This window comes from Equus przewalskii, chromosome 3 (genome assembly GCF_037783145.1).
Source record: "Equus przewalskii isolate Varuska chromosome 3, EquPr2, whole genome shotgun sequence".
NCBI lineage: Eukaryota > Metazoa > Chordata > Mammalia > Perissodactyla > Equidae > Equus > Equus przewalskii.
Window position 1 is genome coordinate 57,133,205 of NC_091833.1, and position 19,088 is coordinate 57,152,292.

Consider the following 19,088-nt stretch of genomic DNA (forward strand, 5'->3'; position numbering starts at 1 on the left):
AAAGTCTTTCTTCTCCCCGTCTGCATAGCTATACTATGGAGGCAGAACAGCCTAATGGTTAAAGCATAGGTTATTCAGTCAGACTACCTGGGTTTTCAATCCTAGCTCTACCACTTTCTAGCTGTTTGACCTTGGGTAAATTATTTGGCCAGTTTGTGTCTCTGTTTTCTCATCTATATAATGGGAATAATTATGGTACTCATCTCATAGACTTTTGTGAGGAATTGGTGAATTTCCCACGGTAATTCATGGGAAGCATTTGGACCAGAGCCTGGAAGGCACTGATGAGTGTTAGTTTCTTCCCTGCTTGTCTAATTAATCTTTTTAAAACACTGCTCTTCCTACATCACCCCTTACCCATCACACTTTGCAACTCAGGATAAAAAGCTTTCAAGGTCTCTCATTTGCCAAATAATCAAGAATTGGATTTGTCCTTCAAGGCCTTCCTGAGTGTAGTCCCCATAAATTGCTTTACATTACCTTTCTTCCTTATATCATAGGAACACTTCTACTCAGTCCAGTCCATGCACACATGTTTTATTTCAGCCAACATTTACTAAGTGCATGTATTAGAGCCAGTACTATTGCTAGATACATACAAAAATGAAAGATACCTCCTTTGCCTTCAAATTCTTCAGTGTCCCCTAAAGGTCCTTTATTAGTCAGGATTCTCCAGTTGCAAGAAACAGAAACTGACTCTGGAAAACTTAACAGAGAAAATAAAGTTATCAGAAGGATATGGGACATCTTATCGAATCCAAGGAAAAGCTGGAAGTAAACAAAAAAACACAAAAACAAAAATTCAGAAAGGCAGAAAGGATAAGAACTACAGTAAATCCTAAGTTATAGGACCTGAAGACAGTATCTTGGGGTCCTAATACCAGAGAGAGTCAGTGTTAACAACTTTTTATCCTTGTGTCACTCTTCTTCTCAAGAGTCAAATCCCAGGGAAATAGCATATATATGAACCCGGCCTGGGCTGCACACCCACCCCTTAGCTAGGAGAAGGCATGGTTTCTAGAGAAAGAAGGATAACTCCTAAAACAAAATTGGAGTGTTCTTATAAGGAAAGGGAAAAATGCATGCTGGAAAAGCAAAAACTATTGACACCCATTATAAAAGTAATAGCCTATATTTGTATAATTCTTTAAACTAGTTAATTTTTACATGCCATGATCCCATATATTCCTCACAATTGCACTGTGAAAGCAAGAGTATGAATCCAAGGTTCAGAAATGTTAAGAGGTTTGCCCAGTGTCTGGTAGTTAGTAGGCAGAAGAGTTGAAACTCAAAAAGAAATTCAACCCCAAGTCCAGGATTCTTTCACCCCTATCTCAGTTGCCCGTTCTCCTAGCTTTCTTTCCCTAACTGCATTTTACTTCCTACACACTAGCCTCTTTTTAAGGTCCAGTTCGAGCCTCACTGTCTCCCTGGAGCCTCTACAAGTTGCCTGAAATTTCAATCATCACTTTTTTCTGGGAACTTCTACAGAAGTTATTTACACCTGACATTTGGCACTTAGCATTGCCTTCTTTCATTGAAATTCTTCTATTTTTATGTAAATGTTCTAAATTCCCAAGAAAACGCTCAGTTGTGGGCTCCTTGTGGAGCAGAACTATTGTACCTTTAGAATTTCTCTTATATCCCTGGTTGAAAAAGGTCCATGAACATTTCCTGGCACTGGTTGTCTGAGAGGAAATGGACATATCTCTCAGAACATATCTTTTATGTTTGTTGTCTTCTGCCACTGGACCCCCATTCCCCACCAAGGGCGCCAGGGACTTGATTTAGGCAGGAAGGCCGGGGGTATTTCTTATTACCTGAGAAGTCCTGGGTTATCTCCTCTAACAGCTTGCTAGCTAAAACCTTGCAAGGCAATGTGATTCTAAGATAATCAGATATAAAACAGGTTTCAATACATTTCACATTTATTAACTTATTTGATCATGTCCTTTATCCAAAATACTCTCTTAGGCACACACGGAGGCTCAGAAACTCTGGTCAGCACTGGGTTCTCAGAACCAAGTTTGGCCATCGTAGCAAAGTGATGACCTGGAGTTGAAATACCCACAGCTTCACTTTCTAGTCTACTATATAATTAAGTCAGTTTTTATGTTTGTTTTTATTGTTTGTCATTCTCACTATAATATATACTCATCAAGATCAGATATTTTGCCCTTTGTTCCCTGATGTACCCCAAGTCTCTATAACAGTGTCTGGAACATAGTAAGTACTTGATACATATTTGTTAAAAGAGCGAATGGATGAGAAATACAAAAGAGCATCCTATGGCTCAGTAGGCTCAGCAACTACCAGGACAGTTTGTAGCATCAAGTCCAAATGGAGTAGGCAACGGAAAGGTGAAGCCAGGAGGCGTTTTGTAAGATCTTAGAACTGAGATGCAGGGAGCAGTTTATAGGGTCCCTCTAGCCCTGTTCACGAGTGGGAAAGGATTAGGGACATTGAGCTAATTGAGACATAACAACCATTTTGTGTACAGAGAGAAGACATTATTGTTCTCCTTTCTAGAAGAGGAAATAGCATTGGAGGAATCATACTCCCCAGGTTACATACCAAGCAAACTGCAGGGCTAACTAGAGAACCCAGAATATAGGCAAAATTTAGTTCAGTTCAGAGAGCCAATTAGATGTGTGTTAAAACCCTGGCTCTACCACTCACTAACTGTGTGACCTAAAGCCAGTTTCATATTCACTCTAAGCCTCAGTTTCTCAATTGGTAAATGAGAATAAATGTAGTATGTATCCCCTAGATTTGCTAGGAAAATTAAGTGAGAGAATTCACGAAAAACACTTAGTTCAGTGCCTAGACAAAGTAAGTAACCAATATACATTACTGTTATAATAATCATCATTGGTATTTTAATCATCAAACAATATTTATTGAGGACCTACTATAGAGGCTGTTAAGGATGCAAATACCAGTAAGATGTGATTTTCAGCTTTCATATATCTCACAATCTAGACCTCAAACAGATAATTTAAAAACAATGAAAATATGAATGGTAGGGATAAGCTGAAGAAATAGCACAAGGAAAACACCACTACTATGCCCTGAGTAGTCCAGAGGGCTTCCTGGCAGAGATAACTCTGGAGAAACAGTCCATAGGATTATCTAGGAGTTTTTCAAGCAAAGAAATATGAACAAGGCATTGTCATCAAAGAGAGCAGTATGACAAAGCCATACATGCAGGAGGATTATAATCAGTTTCAAGAACAAATTTCAAAACAGAGAAAGTGAGAGATGGGATTGAAGAAGTAGAAACTTGGTAATTAAGGGCATGACAAATTGTATGACAAATTAGGAAACTTGAACCTTCTTTTTTTGGCAACGTGAACTAATATGACGTGTTTAAGAAATAATACAGCATTATCAGATGTTCACTGGCTGGTCACTGACAACTGAGTGGAAGATGAATCTGAAGGGGACGAGAAAAGAAACAGGGTTACTGCAAGAGTCCAAGTGGGAGACAAGGAACAAAAATAAGGCATTGGAGAGGAGAGAAGTCAAAGAAAACATGTGAGCCCCCAGAAGTGCTTAACTGCATGTGGTTCAAGTTGAGGTTGGTAGGGTAGATAGTCATGGGGAGTCCAGGAAAATGGAAACAAAAGAAAGGGAAGCTTCTACTGGCCAAATTCCTTCTAGAGAAGTGTGCAAATAAGTTACTCCCAGATATCTGGTGAGAGTTCATTCTCAACCACTCTTACGATGTCATATGCTTGTCTCATTCTTCATGGTGGTGAAGACATGTTTTTGAGGACTTACCAGTCTCCATTGACTTTTACTGTCTTTTCTAGTCAACCTTTGCATTTTAAATGCATTCTACTTGCAAGCAAGAAGAAATTCAAAAGAGCAAGCCTTCCAAATAGGACGCAGAAGATCGAAAGTCATTTTTATTTTAATGAATTACTACAAAATGGATTACATGCTGTCAGTCTAGTTTCTATAGCTGATAAATGGGAATAGCAGAATCCATGCCTTCCTTTCATGTGAGCAATTGAGCAAGACGTGTAAGGACTTTTAGCAACAACAACAACAACAACAAAAGCACTAAAATATTCTAATCCTTTTAAAATATCAAACGCATTGTCAAGGTGATTAAGTTTTCATTTGAATAAAGTCCCCTCCCTCTATATTGTGAGATTCTTAAACATAGTTAAATTAACAAGCATTTGTTGGTATCCAGAATGCCAGACTCACTGTAAATTGAGCATGTTGCTTACAGCATATTCTTGTAAGTCCTAACTCACCTAGCTCTGAGGGTTTTCTGATTTTTATTGAAATCCTTTCACTTCTCCTTTCCATTGGTTTTCAAACATCTCAATTTTATAATCCTTGTCTATAGCAAATTAGAATGCTGATCTATTTTCATAATTCTAGATTTTGACTGCACACTTATATTTCAAGATAGTCCACTATTTTCACACAAACATCAAATATAAATTCTAAATCAATAGAATGTGCCTAAAAATGTGAACGTGCATTGTAACTTTGCAAGGTTTTACTCTTATTCATTTTCCTAGTATATATATGACAGGAAAGAGGAGCTGATTATATATTTGTTAAATGAATGAGTGAAAATATTGTCTTAGTCCAAGACAAAGTCTCCGTCAGATAGGTTATCATTCCTAAAATGATACTCAACTTGTAGGGAAAAAAAATTGCCTTGATTTTCCCCTTTCTTATGACAGGATTCATTCAAACTCTTTTTTTTTTTTAAAGATTTTATTTTTTCCTTTTTCTCCCCAAAGCCCCCCAGTACATAGTTGTATATTTCTCGTTGTGGGTTCTTCTAGTTGTGGTATGTGGGACGCTGCCTCAGCGTGGTCTGACGAGCAGTGCCATGTCTGCGCCCAGGATTCGAACCAACGAAACACTGGGACGCCTGCAGCGGAGCACGCGAACTTAACCACTCGTCCACGGGGCCAGCCCCTCAAACTCTTGATCACATCTCCCAATGACAAATATTTATCTTCCTCAGCGATCTCCATCATGAAGCTATATACTAAGACAACTATATACAGGGGCAGAACTTGGTCTCTATTTTTTCCAAATGATGAGGCATATAGATGGTACTGTATTTCAACTTGGCAATGTGTGTGGTGTGTGTACTGTGTAACTTGAGCATCAGAAAGAAGAAATCTATAGGAATCTCTTGTGTAGTGAGAATAAGTATTAGAATATAATTACTCAACAGATCTAGCAACAAAATTCTTCTAAGTAACTTTAATCTACCCCAAAGGTAACTTACAGATTCATATTTCTTTCAAACCATCAACAAGTAGGACCTGCAGCAGGATCCAGGACTCATCATAGGTCCTAGTTTTTAGTCTTTGGGAAACTAGCACGTAGCTTTTTCCCTGGAAAGCAAAAGAAAAGGAAAATAAACTATGTTAAGTTTCTTCTGTGCACTTGGCTTTCGATTAGATACTCTTATGAATATTACACTAAGTTGTGATCACTAGGAGAGTAGCCATCTTGAATGTGCTGTCCAAGCCTACCAGTGCCAAACACACAGTGGATGTTCAATAACAATAACAATAGCTGAGAACGGCTGGGTACTCGTTATTCTCTGTGCGCTGTTCCAAGCACTTTTCATCTAACTAATGCATTTGATTCTCATAGCCATGCTACAGAGTAGGTATTATATCCATTTTATAGATGAAGAAACTGAAGCTAAGAGAGGTTAAGCAACTTGCCCAAAGTCACACAAGTAGCAGGGCTAGGATGCAAATTTGCGTAGTCCGACTTCATAGCCCATGCTTAATCTCTATGTTAGACTTGTCAAATGAACAAATCAACATTGTTTCCCTTAGGAACTGGTAACTTTTTATACTGAGATAGCTCCGAAATTGATGCAAATGTACCTTTTCCAAAGCCACAGTGCTCGCCTTCTGTTGCACAGATAAAGCAGTAAGTTTCCCTCTCGCTTTGTAAATCCCAGGTAAAAGCTCTTTCCTCCGCACTTCACCTCTTGTTCTTCACAGCTCAGTACTAATCATCAGCCCATAATGCAGTGTAGAATTGCCAACACCATCCTGATGATGTAGTTATTTCCAATTGGCACTTGGGAGCAGTGAGGATAGGAGGCATTACTCATAGCCAAGAGTACAGATGTTTCTAATTGCTTTCCATTACCAAGAATAACAGCTGTTTACATCTATCAGCAAATAATTCACAAGAGCTCCAGACTATTAAGATAACACACCCCACCTGGTCACCATCACAAGTTGTCAAGGCCAAGATAGAGGCTGCCAGAATCCCCTTCTGTATCTCTGTTCATCAACTGACAGCATGTGTCACCTTCAGATATCCTTATGCTACCCCACAAGCTCTGGCTTCTTGGTGGCCTGACACATCAAATGGACATATGGATTCTTCATGGCTTTGCAGTAAATGTTTTATGGTTATCTTGCAGCCAAGGGCAGCTGACATGGAGGAGCAAGGGACTTGCAAATAGCCTGATGAAAGAATTTCTGCACTTTTTTTCACAGAAGAGGATGAAGTGTTCTGCTTAGAGGAGTTTCGCAGCTGCGACGTACTTAACTTCCTTTAACGCACCAACAAATTGCCTCGGGTGATAGATTATGCAGTTCAATAGCATCGCAGGGACCAGGTCACATGCTTGGATATAATCCCCAAAATGGACACACACTGTTAACAGTTCAGTGAACTTTATGACACAGTTTTATCGGCCACAAAAGAATACAAATATTGCAACACATCATAGATATTTGGAGTTAAAAAGACCAATAGCACCTCCGTGCCAATGCAACACTGATCCCTACTGCATATTTTTTTCCCAGTCTAGTTTAAAGTGACTCAGGCAATTGGTCTCCACTATTTTTTTTTCCTATGGAGACTATTCCAGAGTCTAATACAACGTTCTGTGTTCCAGCTTCTTCTGAATTTACGTCTGAAATTGACTCTCCACACATTAAAACACATATTTTTTTAATCCATGGATTTTTTTGACCTATAAAAATAATAGAATATCATCTATTTAAAATTACATGAGTATCTACAAAACTATGTAAACTAAAAATTGTCTTATGGTTTGTGGCAGCTTGTCTCCAAAGTGCCCACTACCACCACTTCCTCCCTTCCTTATGCTTGTATGCTGTTCCCCCATCAAAAGGTGGAAGCTATGGAGTCCTTTGAATCTGGGCTGGCCTCTGATTGCTGTGACAAATAGAATATGCCAGAAGTGATACTTGCCAGTTCTGGGCCTAACTCTTAAGAGAACCAGCAGTTTTGTTTCCCTTTTCTTGAACTCTAGATCTGTGGGAAGCCAAGTACCATGGAAAAACCCTGAAACATTGAGCCTTCCATAAGGAAGCCCAAGGTAGCCATGTGGAGGGATTGTATGGAGAAAAAGGGAAACCACCCTTTCCCCAGCTGCTCAGCCATCCCAGCCCAGGTGCCAGATGAGTGAGAGAATGAGCAATTTAAACATTCCAGGATCCCAGCCATCCCAAACATCTCTAGCTGTTCAGGCCACTCTAGCTGAGGCTTTAAATATATTGAAGGAGAGACAGGCTGTCTGTGAATTATTGACCTACAGAATTGTGATCATAATAAAATGCAGGGTTTTTTTTAATGTTATGCGGCAATTGGTAACTGGAACACAACCCCCACTCCACTTTCCATGAATCTCTCTCTGTTACTTCTTTAGCATCACTCCACAATACTAATGACACAGCCCACAGGAGAAAAATCTTCCTCTGAAATCATAGTTTGTACAATAAATGTCATTGTAGTTTCTAATCAAAAGAAACAAAAAGAAGAGAAGAAAGGCAAGTGCTCAAAATGTATCTTACTCCTTTTTTCCTCTAGTCCATGTCTTACTCCATTGTCAATGAGGGGTTTACTCTACCATATTGCCCATAAAATAAGCAATTATATATTTTAGGTTTCTGCTACGGCACAGGATATCAATTCAAATCACTGTACTTAGTTTTTCTGGTCCAAATATATATCAATCAGTCTGGTTTGAATTAGAATAAAAACATCACTTCCTTCAAGGAAATTTGGTTATTTTAATAAAACTCCAACAAGTTTGGGAAACTGACAGATTTTCCTTTTACAACATCAATTATAAATCTGCAGATGCTATTGGGAAAAGTACTAGTTGTGAAGCCTTAAGAAGTGCTTGTACTACTTACAAACATGTTGCTTTTACAATACAGCCTTATTTGTGTATATAGTATATACTATATACATGTGTGTATAAACACAACTATATATTTTAGTGAGGAATAGTTATATACATTAACAAACACATAATATTCTTTTTTTCTTTTATTTGAGGAAGATTAGCCCTGAGCTAACATCTGCCGCCAATCCTCCTCTCCATGTTGAAGAAGACTGGCCCTGAACTAACATCTGTGCCCATCTCCCTCTACTTCATATGTGGGATGCCTGCCACGGCATGGCTTGACAAGCAGTGCGTAGGTCTGCACCCCGGATCTGAACTGGTGAACCCTGGGCCACTGATGTGGAACGTGTGAACTTAACCGCTGCGCCACAGGGCTGGGCCAACAAATACATGTTATTCTTTCAGTCACTTTATGTGTGCTTAATGGCCATGAAATAAGCACTGCATTAGAACACAGACACTCTGGGTTCCAGCTCACCATTGCAGCCTCCATACCACATCCTTACCTAATTCTCACAAGACTGGCTTGAGTTCCCTTTCATTTCTAGAAATGTGTTATTCTAATATGGTTTTACTGTACTTTCTTACCTTACTTATTGCTTATACATTAACTAATACATGGATTTATACAGCCAAATTCCTATTTCACAACATTTCTAGTATGAAATTTAACATTTCAACATTACTTAAATAAAAATTATTCTTATTTTGGAGCTGGCCTGGTGGCGTAGCGGTTAAGTTCACATGCTCTGCTTTGGTAGCCAGGGGTTCACCAGTTCAGATTGCAGGCACCGACCTAGCACAGCTTATCAAGCCATGCTGTGGCAGGCACCCCACACATGAAATAGAGGAAGATGGGCACAGATGTTAGCTCAGGGCCAATCTTCCTCAAAAAAAAATTTTTTTTTCTTATTTTATTGTAATTTTGTAGCAAAATTAGGAAATACCTATCTACTTCCCTCTTGCTAATAACTTTAAGATGCTAACGTACTAACATTAACTCACTTCCTATGTTGAAAAGAAATATTTCTCCTAATTAAATTCAATTATTTAGCAGTGGCCTGTTTTCTTAAACTATCAAGACATCATACCATTTAATGTGCAGAAAGAAACAAACGTTTTATGTTCCTTTTTACGAAGAGAAAAGTGCAGTGTTCTTAATTACTCATGAATATAGCTCAGTTTACAGGAAGAAAAGATTATGTGATTATTTGACGCTACATTGAGAGATCTTTAAAGTAAAGATGTCAAAGATATATAGTCATTTAAGTTTTTCTTTAGAAATTACATATGGTCTCGATTATTAGCACTCCAGTAAAACACAGAGCCTTTCCTTACCAACAGCGCAGTCTTAAGGTCGCAATGAAGAACTCTTCTCAAGCACAGTTAGGGCAGGGAAGAAAGCAGGGACAGTCAGCCTCCTTGATCTCTGTCGTTCACTTGCTCATAAGTTTTCCCTCAATCTTACATTTACACTCACATGATCTGTAAAAGACCTAATGGAATCAGAGTTTTAATTTCTGACATGAACTTGGTAATGTGGACTTTGTAAATGCCTGAAATGATACTGTATAAGTTATTCTTTACTCTGTTGATATAGGAGGCCTGCCTTGAGTTTGTATCACAGATTTTTCTTAACTTTTTTTTTTTAAATGATTATAGACTCCCTGGAAGTTTCAAAAACAGCACAGAGTCACTTGAACCTTTCATTCAGATTCACCAGTGTTCCACAGATTTTGAAATTTCCCCTTTCCATTGTCTATATTAAAACACCAGAAGATAAATCTATTCTTAATAAACATGACAAAGTTGCTCTCACATTTGTCTTCAAGGGCTGCAGGAAGACAGCTAATTATTAATTAGATTGCAAGTAGAAGGATGCTAATATAGTACTGGTGAACATACTTGTTTCCAGGCTGGCATGATATGGCATGCAAGTTGGCATGCAGTGTTATATGAACATATGGCAGGCAGAAGCTGCTGTTTCCTCCAGGAAACAGCAACGGAAACGTCAGCTCCCACAGTATTGAAGACACACACCCCAAAACTCCTCAATGCTGTTGAGGGCTTAGTGCACATGCCATTTCCCTGTCACTGGGATGGGGAAATAAACTCTTCATGTGGTGTCACGCCAGCAACCACAGGCACCCAAAGTCTGCTTCCCCCAAAGAGGAGGACGCAGAAGTAGGAGTTCTCCCTGAAGCTGTGTGTCAGAATACCATCTTGGGCTTTCTTTTCGCAGTTATGAGATTTCATCATAAAGAAACTTCTAGCTGGGAAGAACTCAACCATTCAAATAGTTTAGCCCTTTGCCTCCAAGCAAGTATGTGCTTAACAGAAGGATCTGTAAGGATCTATCTCCTCATTTTACAGTTGAAAAACAGAAACATTCTATGACTTGTCCAAATGTTGGGAGTCTGGATGAATAGTGAAGGCTTTCAGCGTTTCCAGAATTCCATGGCAAAAGCAGTTTATCTTTCATTATTAGTCTCTCCACAAGCATAATAATCTTCACTCTGAAAATTCATCCAACTCTTACCTAAATCTCTAACACTGAAATTCATTTTCTTCTTTCTGTTCTCCATGGCAATAAAGCACATTTAGTATGTAATAAACTTGCATCTTTCTGAAGATTATTATTAAGTTTCTCTCAGCTTTCCCTTAGTCAAAATACATAAAGTTGCTTCAGGAAGAAGGTTGTGATATAAGTCTATGCTTTTGATTATTTATGTCTACTCAAAGCAGTCCCATTTGCTTAAATATCTAAGCTTGACAGTATGTGACTGAATTATCCCCATTCTAGAAATTCTACCACATAATTTAACAGAACATGCTTTTTGTCTTTCACAGTGATTTTATTTAAACAAACAGTTGGAAATTCATTTGGTGGAATATGTTATTCCAAAAGACTTTACCAGTCTAATAGGATATTTCTTCATCGAAAGACTGGAGTCCTAATACGTCACCAATAAATCCACACTCCCCTTCCTCTTGGTCCTTGCCTTCTGCTCCCAAGTGAAGGGGTGACTCAGTAAAGCTAATAGGAACTGGGAAGGGAGGCATTCTCCCCGGGCTGACTGCACCCTGAAAGGGAAAACTCCTTGACTAGTTATTGGCAGAATTTCCCAGCTGCCTTCAACTGAAAGAAGACATTTTAAACATACTCCTTTCCCACACAAAAGGATTCCTGAGTGTTGGGAGTGTAAGACTGTCAGCTTCTATAAGAACTTGGTTTCTGGAGGCACCAGCAAGCTGAACTGCAAACTGTGAGAGAGCCCAGGGCGTCAGGTGCCTGACCTAGCAATGCCATCATGCTGGGGGGTGAAAATCTGAACAACCACTGTGACTGGAAAGCTCAGTTTCTTGTGTCTCTCTTCAGGCAATCCTGGGAGTAGCTGTTTTTTTATTGCTGTGGCTGTTGTCATTATTGGACGTGTCTATGTGATCTGGTGTTTTTTCCGGGGGGGCAGAGTCCCCATCAGGATGCGTGCCAGGCAGAGCAGAATGCCATTACATGGAGAACCGCGGCTGCTGTGAGCGAGCTGCCGCCATCGCGGGGGATTTATCTCTGCAAGTGCCGATCATAATGGACTCCTTCACTAAATGACTTTGGATGAGCAGGGCTTTGGCAGAGGCCCTGCAAGTCCCACACTCTGTTATAAAACTGAATGCCCGTGTAATGGACGCTCAGGAGAAGTGCGGCTGTGAGGGCAGGTGGGTGGGAGAGAGTCATGGCTGAAAGGCATAGACAGCAGCACTGGAGGGGCTGCAGAGGAATGTCAGCCTGTGACCAAGTCTGCCCAACAGGCAAAAGGACCAAAGGTGGACCCAACAGTTTCGAAGGAATAAAGATAATTTTTACAAGGATTTCAATCACAATAGTTCTAGAGGGGAGAAACAAACAAACACATAGGATATTTTAATAGGTGGGTCAAGAGTGTTCTAAAGAAAAATAAGGCAGAACTAGGGGATAGACAGAGGTGCAGAGGGATTCGTGTTATTTTGTAAAACTTGGTCAGGAGACGCGTCTCTGATAAGTCGAAATGAGCTGAGGTCTGATGAGATGCGGGAGTAAGCCCTGCATGGAACTAGAGGAAGCATTTCAGGCAGAAGGAACAGTAAAATGCAAAGGCCCTGAGGTAAAAGTTCAAGCGCCATCAAACAGGAAAGAGCTCAGTGTGTTCAAAAAACCAGAAGACAGCACTGTGGGTGAAAGGAAGGAAGCTAGAGGGTGGGGGATGGGGATAGTCTTATGGGGAGCAGGGGGCCACATCAAATGGAGCCAGTGGTCTAGCATAATAATTTGAGGTTTCTCTCTGAGCCGAGGAGTACCAGTGGAGGGTTTCGAGCAGAGGACTGACTTGATCCCATCTAGGTTAAAAAAAATCACTCTTGCTCTGTGGTGAACAGACTGTAGGGGGACAAAAATGGAAGCAGGAATACCAGTTTGGAGGTTATTGAAGAAATCCAGAAGAGAAATGATGGTAGCTTGGACTAGGGTTGTATTAGCAGAAGCAGAGGAAAATGGGCAGACTTGAAATATAATCTGAAGGTAAAGCCAACAGGTTTTGCTAATAAATTGGATAGAGTGTTTAAGAAAAGGAGAGGAGCAAAGATAATTTCAGAGATTTTAATCCAAGCAACTGGAAGGATGGGATACCATTTACTGAGATGTGGAAGACTAAGGGAGGAAAAAGTTTGGGGAGAAAATTAAGTCTATTTTAGATATTTTAAGTTTTAAATGCCTATGAGATATTCAAATAGAGAAGCTGAGTAGGCAATTAGATATAGGATTATGGCATTTAGAACTCAGAGAGGTTCTATCAATGGGATCTAGCAGTGAGAAGGAAGTTAGCACAGGAGTCTCCTCAGGCTGGATGGTCATCAAAGCCATGGAGCTGGATGAGATCAACTGGAAGTGGGCGTGGGTTAGAAAAAGTTCAAGGACTGAATCCTGAAGTAACCTAGCATTTAGAGAAAGGTGAGAATGTTCCATTAGTGGAGACTGAGAAGAAGTGGCCAGTGAGGCAAGAAAAATAAGAAGAATGCTGCTCCACTAAACACAGAAAATATTTCAAGGAGGGGGGTAACAGTGCCAAATGCTGATGATAGACTAAGAAATACAAGGAATAAGAATTAAACATTGGATTTGGCCATGCGAAGATCACCGGTGAGCTTGACAAAGTCAGCTACTTTGGGATGCTGTGGATAAGTTTTACCGAACGATGCAAAGACAATAGGAAGAAAGTTTGCAGGAGACAGTGAGAACAGACAACTCTTTCAATTAGTTTTGCTATAGAAGGAGCAGAGGAATAGGAGCTGAAGGGGAATGGTATGTTAAGGGAAATTTACTTTAACATGGAAGCTGGTACAGCTTGTTTGTATAATGATGAGAATGATAGAGATTTAAAGAAAATTTTAAATTCCAAGAAAGGAATCACTTGCAGTACAGAAGTCCTCAAAGGGAATAGGATCAAATGCAATGTTTCTCAAACTATCTGGTGATGAAAAACCAAGGTTTCCTCCCAAGTTTGTCGAAGACCAGTGCTTTTGTAAAACACAATACAAAAGAATTATTAGAATAATGAAATAAGAAAATAGTCACATTATACACAAGACCAATATTTTAAATTATGAGATTCAACAGACAAAAAGTCAACTCTATCAAATTACTATAAAAGTTTCTATACATTTATTTTCCATTTCTATGCTTGTCTCATCACAAACTGGTAACAGTTATCAGTCCATGACCAGCAGCAGCCCATGGTTTGTATTTTAAACAGGGCTGATCTAGTGTGCAAGAAGAAGCGTTGACTTAAATAAGAGAAAGAACAGTACACCCAAAGTTAAATGTTGAGAAGGCAGAATATATGGGCTGAGGTGAAGTCCATCCTTCTGGAGGATGCGGACGTTGTCTTCTGTTGGCTTACACTTCCTCCATGAAGATAGAGTGAGAGTGAAGATAGGGTATGGGGTATTGGAGGATTGAGGAGACAGAAAATTATAAAGTAGTCTAGGAGAATGGAAGTATAAATTGACTAAGGAAATCTAGTAGGATTGGCAAGTAGTACAAAAGACTCAGTTGAGATCTTGGGTCATGAATTTAAAGTTAGTCCAGTTGGTATTGCTGTATATATTTTTTCAACCACAGATGCCTTCTTGGACCAGGTGTAGAAAAGGAGAAAGGATATATTTAACCAGGGTCAGAGAGGGTATGACAGAGAAGGCAAGGGAGGAGAAAGTGCTTTTCTGGTAACATCTCTCAGATAAATTCATTGTCCTACAACCCCACTGCCACCACTCTTATAAAAGCACTCATTGTTAAGTGTATTATTTGCTGTAATAATCTTCTAAATGATTTTCCTTTGCCATTGGATCCTGCATATTATAACCACATTAATCTTGCTAAAACTCTACATTCATGATCTCATTCCGTTAGCCCAAGAACTCAAGGTGCTTCCTTTTTGCTCTAGATACAAATTCCACCAGCCATTTAAGACCTCCCAGAGCTCATACTTTCATCTTCTGAAGCACACAGGGTCAATTCTTCAAGTCATTGTTCATTGTTAATTTCCTATCTCGTACATGTACACACATACACAAACACAAGCACCAATATGTATAGACCCCAGAGGAATGGCTTTCCTGTTCTGCATGTCATCCAGATCCTACACTGCCTTTAAGACTTTTGAAATCATATTTCAATTTAGTAAACTGTTATTGAATAGCTACTATACACCAGTTACTGTTCTACATAAAAGAGATTAAAATATCTTATGATTTTCTTGCTCTCTCTCTCTCTCTCTTTTTTTTTTTTTTTTGGTGAGGAAGATTACCCCTTAGCTAACAACTGTTGCCAATCTTCCTCTTTTTGCTTGAGGAAGATTGTTGCTGAGCTAACATCTAGGCCAATCTTCCTCTATTTTTTGTATGTGAGATGGAGCCACAGTATGGCTTGACGAGCAGTGTGTAGGTCTGTGCCTGGGATCGGAACCTGCAAACCCCGGGCCACTGAAGCAGGGCACACAAACTTAACCACTATGCCACTGGGCCAGCCACCTTGCTCCCTTTTTTGATCCAGACAACATTGTTCTTTCCTTTGTCTGAACTTTTATAGAATTTATAGTTTATAACATGGATATATGTATTTTGACTATTTATGCTTTAGGTATTCTCTAGCTATTTTATTTATTTAAATCTTGTCATCCCCATTATTGTGTAAGTTTCTAAATGGTAGAGACAGTTTTATATTTCTTTTATATCCTTAACATGGTGCTAGATGTAGAATACTCATTTAATAAATACTTGGTGACTTCACATGCTTATTAGGATTTGGGAACTGCATGGTTTTGAAATAGTAGAGTTCACAGAAAGTTTAATATTTATGCCCTTTAAAACACATCTACTTTACCAATTAGGGTGTCTTTGGCTTCAATTAACAGAAACTCGACTAACAATGACTTAAACAAATACAGTTTCTTTTTTCTTATAAAAGTCCATAATTAGGCAGTACCTATGATTGGTTCAGCTACTCAAGGATACAAACTCTATCATCATTTTTTTGTTGGGCTTCTCGCTTCATGATAGCAAGCCTCATTTAAAGAAAGAATGCAGAATTGGAGAGTATTTGCAAGAGACAGAGATTTCTCCCTTTTGTTGAACAGCAAGATGTTTCTCATACGTTTCCCAACTTCCCCCTATTTTATGAGCTATTACTCAGTCATATTGCCACCCACAGCTACAAGTGAGACTAGAAAAGTAACTATTTAGATTTCTTCAACCTCCATAGTAAGAGGAGGCAAAGGCTGAGGGAAATAAGAAGAATAATGGTATTAACCAAATATTTGTTTGTTTATAACATTTGTCTAGCTCATTTCTTCCAAGCAAACTCATTCATTCTTTGCACAGTTCTCCAATTCTAAAATATCACACTATGCTATTTCCCCTATGTTTAACAAGTTTGTCCTTCCATGATTTTCAGCAGAGGTTCTAGCTCTTCCTTGTATCTACTAACATAATCAGAAATTGTACTTCTGGTCACTTGATTATTCAGTTTTAGGCACCAGAATATTATTAGGATTGTTTGAAGCCTGGAAATAAATCCATGACACCCCTATCCCCAACATTCGGTTCATACCATTAGATTCAAAGATTTTAGGTTTGCCTCAAATATCCACTTGTCTCAAACATATTAATAGCTTTTTGAAAATAAAAAGAGAGGAAGAGGTGTCCCCTGGAAACACTAGATTATAGATGAATAAGTAGATTTCTAAACTTTAGTGTTTTTTAACATTTTTAATATGCTAATATCCCATCAGCTCTCCAAAAGGGGCAGATAACATGCAGTGTTTTTCAATATATTTAACATGATTTATTTATGTTATTACTAATATTTAGCATGCTTTATTTTTTCAGAAAGAATGTTGTAGAACCAATATTTGAAAGAAAAACCTTTCAGAATGCTTCTCTAGATATTTTTATAACTTGGATGCCTATTTCTGTTCAAGACCTAAGGACTTTGGACCTTAAATGACTTAAAATGGCACAGAACACAAATCTCGGTTCAATCCTACGGCCCCAGATTTTTCCCAAAAGCCTTATACATTTCAAATTTGAGCTTCTGAGTGATTATTATTCCCCAGTTGATCCACTCACAAGGTTTTAGCTCTAGTCCAGGATATAGGCACACTGTGTCCCTATCCTATCCCCACCTCTTCTCCTACATCAGTGACACAAATTAATGTGAAAGCCATGACCATCTGAGCTTTTCCATTCCACTAATTCTTAGATTCTATTATGTATATCGTTTACTTGGAAAGTATACTGAATATAGTATAATACAACTTTCTAAAGATACACTGTTTCCTAATGAAATAGTGGAATCATAGAAGGTGTTTCAAAGGTCATTTGGTCTCACACTCAGCCAAAATCTGAAGCATCCAAGGCAGATGGCGGCCTGGCCCAAGGGTGTCCAGCCAGACCAAATGTAGAAGCCAAAATTTACCAGTGTCATCAACAAAGGGCTGCATTAAAAAAAAGGCAAAACTAGGCTATTTATTATGCAGAATAAAATCTTTATTAGAGAACCCCCAAATGTCTCAAGGGTGTCATTTTATTTTAGCACCTTCAAAAGTTATTTAAATTGTATACCAATGTGCTGACTAATGCAATTCTTAACCTTTTCTTCTCATTGTCACTTCAAGGCCTGCTGACATAGTTCTAAAACGTAGCATATAGCCCTAAGGCCAAACAGGATCCACCACTGGTTTTTATAACACCACAGACATAATATTTAGAAAAGACTTAATAAAAGTGATTTAAAAGAGTGATTTGCTAGTTTTAAAGGAACTCTCCAAAACACTTCATGTTTTGTTTTTTTCTCCCCAATATTCCTAGCCAAGTAAATAAAGTGTTTTAGAAATGAAAAAAAATAAGTTTCAGTGAGTATGAGTGACTTCTCCAAAGTCAAAGAGATAGTAGGTACATCATCAGGATTTCAACTCCTGTTGAAATGGAGTTGAGTTTCCCTTTCCTTCTTGCTAGAGGTTATTTCCAGGCCTTCTGTGTTCAAACGGCTTCTCTTCTTTAGTCTCAATCAGTGTTCAGCAAAAATCAAAAACTGCTGAATATAATCCTGAATGTGCCTTCCTGGCCCAGAGGATAGATAGTAGGTATTCACAGAACATGGAAACAGAAACTCTGTGTATACTATGTCTAAAGTCCAAATTCATTCTACCCTACCCTACCCTACAGTGGGTACAGAGATGGCCTAGTCAAGTGTCAATCAAGTGTTTATGGTTGGAATTTGGATATTTAAGAAGCTGATTTAAAACAGCATTGTATCCTGGAAAGATGGCAACTATGGCGGCAGCATAGTTTTTGCATTTTCCAAAATCCCCACATCAGAATAGATGGTAAAACAAAAATCAAGGGACATCTACAACAAAACTAAATGACAAAGTATCCCAATTAACCTCAAAATAAAAGTGAGTGAGGACAAACCACCAACAGCCACAAGATTTGTGTGTTACTGGCATTTGTGCAGACCGTAGAAGGAAATAATAGAATATCTGATTAACCTCAGATTAAGACAACCCCAAAATACCAAACAGGTATTTGCTGAAAAGTACAATGAGCCAAATTGACACAGCATCTAAAATTGTCAAGGGTTTTGCCCAATCTAATAGAAGGTGAATCTAACAAGCCTGTAGTAAGGCATAAAGAATCTGCTGCATTCTGGGCCCTATAAAACTCTCAAAAATGACCCATTAGGGCTTCCTTGAAAGATGGGTCTCCACACTGAGATGAAACTTCCGGGAGTGATAAAAAAGTGAATAGGAGACATTTGAAATGAAGAAATGTAAAGCTTTGGATATAAGTCAAAGAGAGAAACAAAGCTAGGAAATCTAGAAAGCTATCTGAACCAAGCCTTTTTCTATGATTTCAGGAAAACTAAATTCACATAAATATAAATAGAAAAGTATCGAGTCTCAACTCATAGAAGGTCACTAGAAGAGAATATGAGGTAAAAAATATCCCTGCAGACAATAAAAGCATGCCACAAAAGCATGCTCAAATATAAATCAAAATGGCAGCATGCATTCCAAAATCAGCTAAAATGCATTAATAAAATGATACAAGGTATGAAATAACAGCAAAATCAGAAATAGAAAAGCTCCGAAATGAGGTGACAGATGTTAAAGAATTAGAGAGAAAAAATCTTTAGGGGCCTGCCTCACAGCCGAGTGGTTAAGTTCGTACGCTTGGCTTCTGCGGCCCAGGGTTTTGCCGGTTCGGAGCCTGGGCGAGGACCTAGTACTGCTCATCAAGACATGCTGAGGCAGCGTCCCACAGGGCAGAACTAGAAAGATCTACAACTAGAACATACACTATGTACTGGGAAGAAAGAAAA

General features: G+C 38.8%; 1 long non-coding RNA gene across 1 annotated transcript in view; it reads right to left on the reverse strand.

Moving 5' to 3' along the window:
• The window catches only part of LOC139082292 (uncharacterized), a 312,080-nt gene that overhangs the window by 10,571 nt on the left and 282,421 nt on the right, over positions 1-19,088 (reverse strand). Inside the window, exons 10-13 of the long non-coding RNA XR_011538145.1 lie at positions 9,515-9,672; positions 5,886-6,084; positions 5,270-5,378; positions 615-706 (exon numbers count right to left, since the gene is read on the reverse strand). This is a non-coding gene — a long non-coding RNA (uncharacterized lncRNA). The remainder of the gene's footprint in view (positions 1-614; positions 707-5,269; positions 5,379-5,885; positions 6,085-9,514; positions 9,673-19,088) is intronic.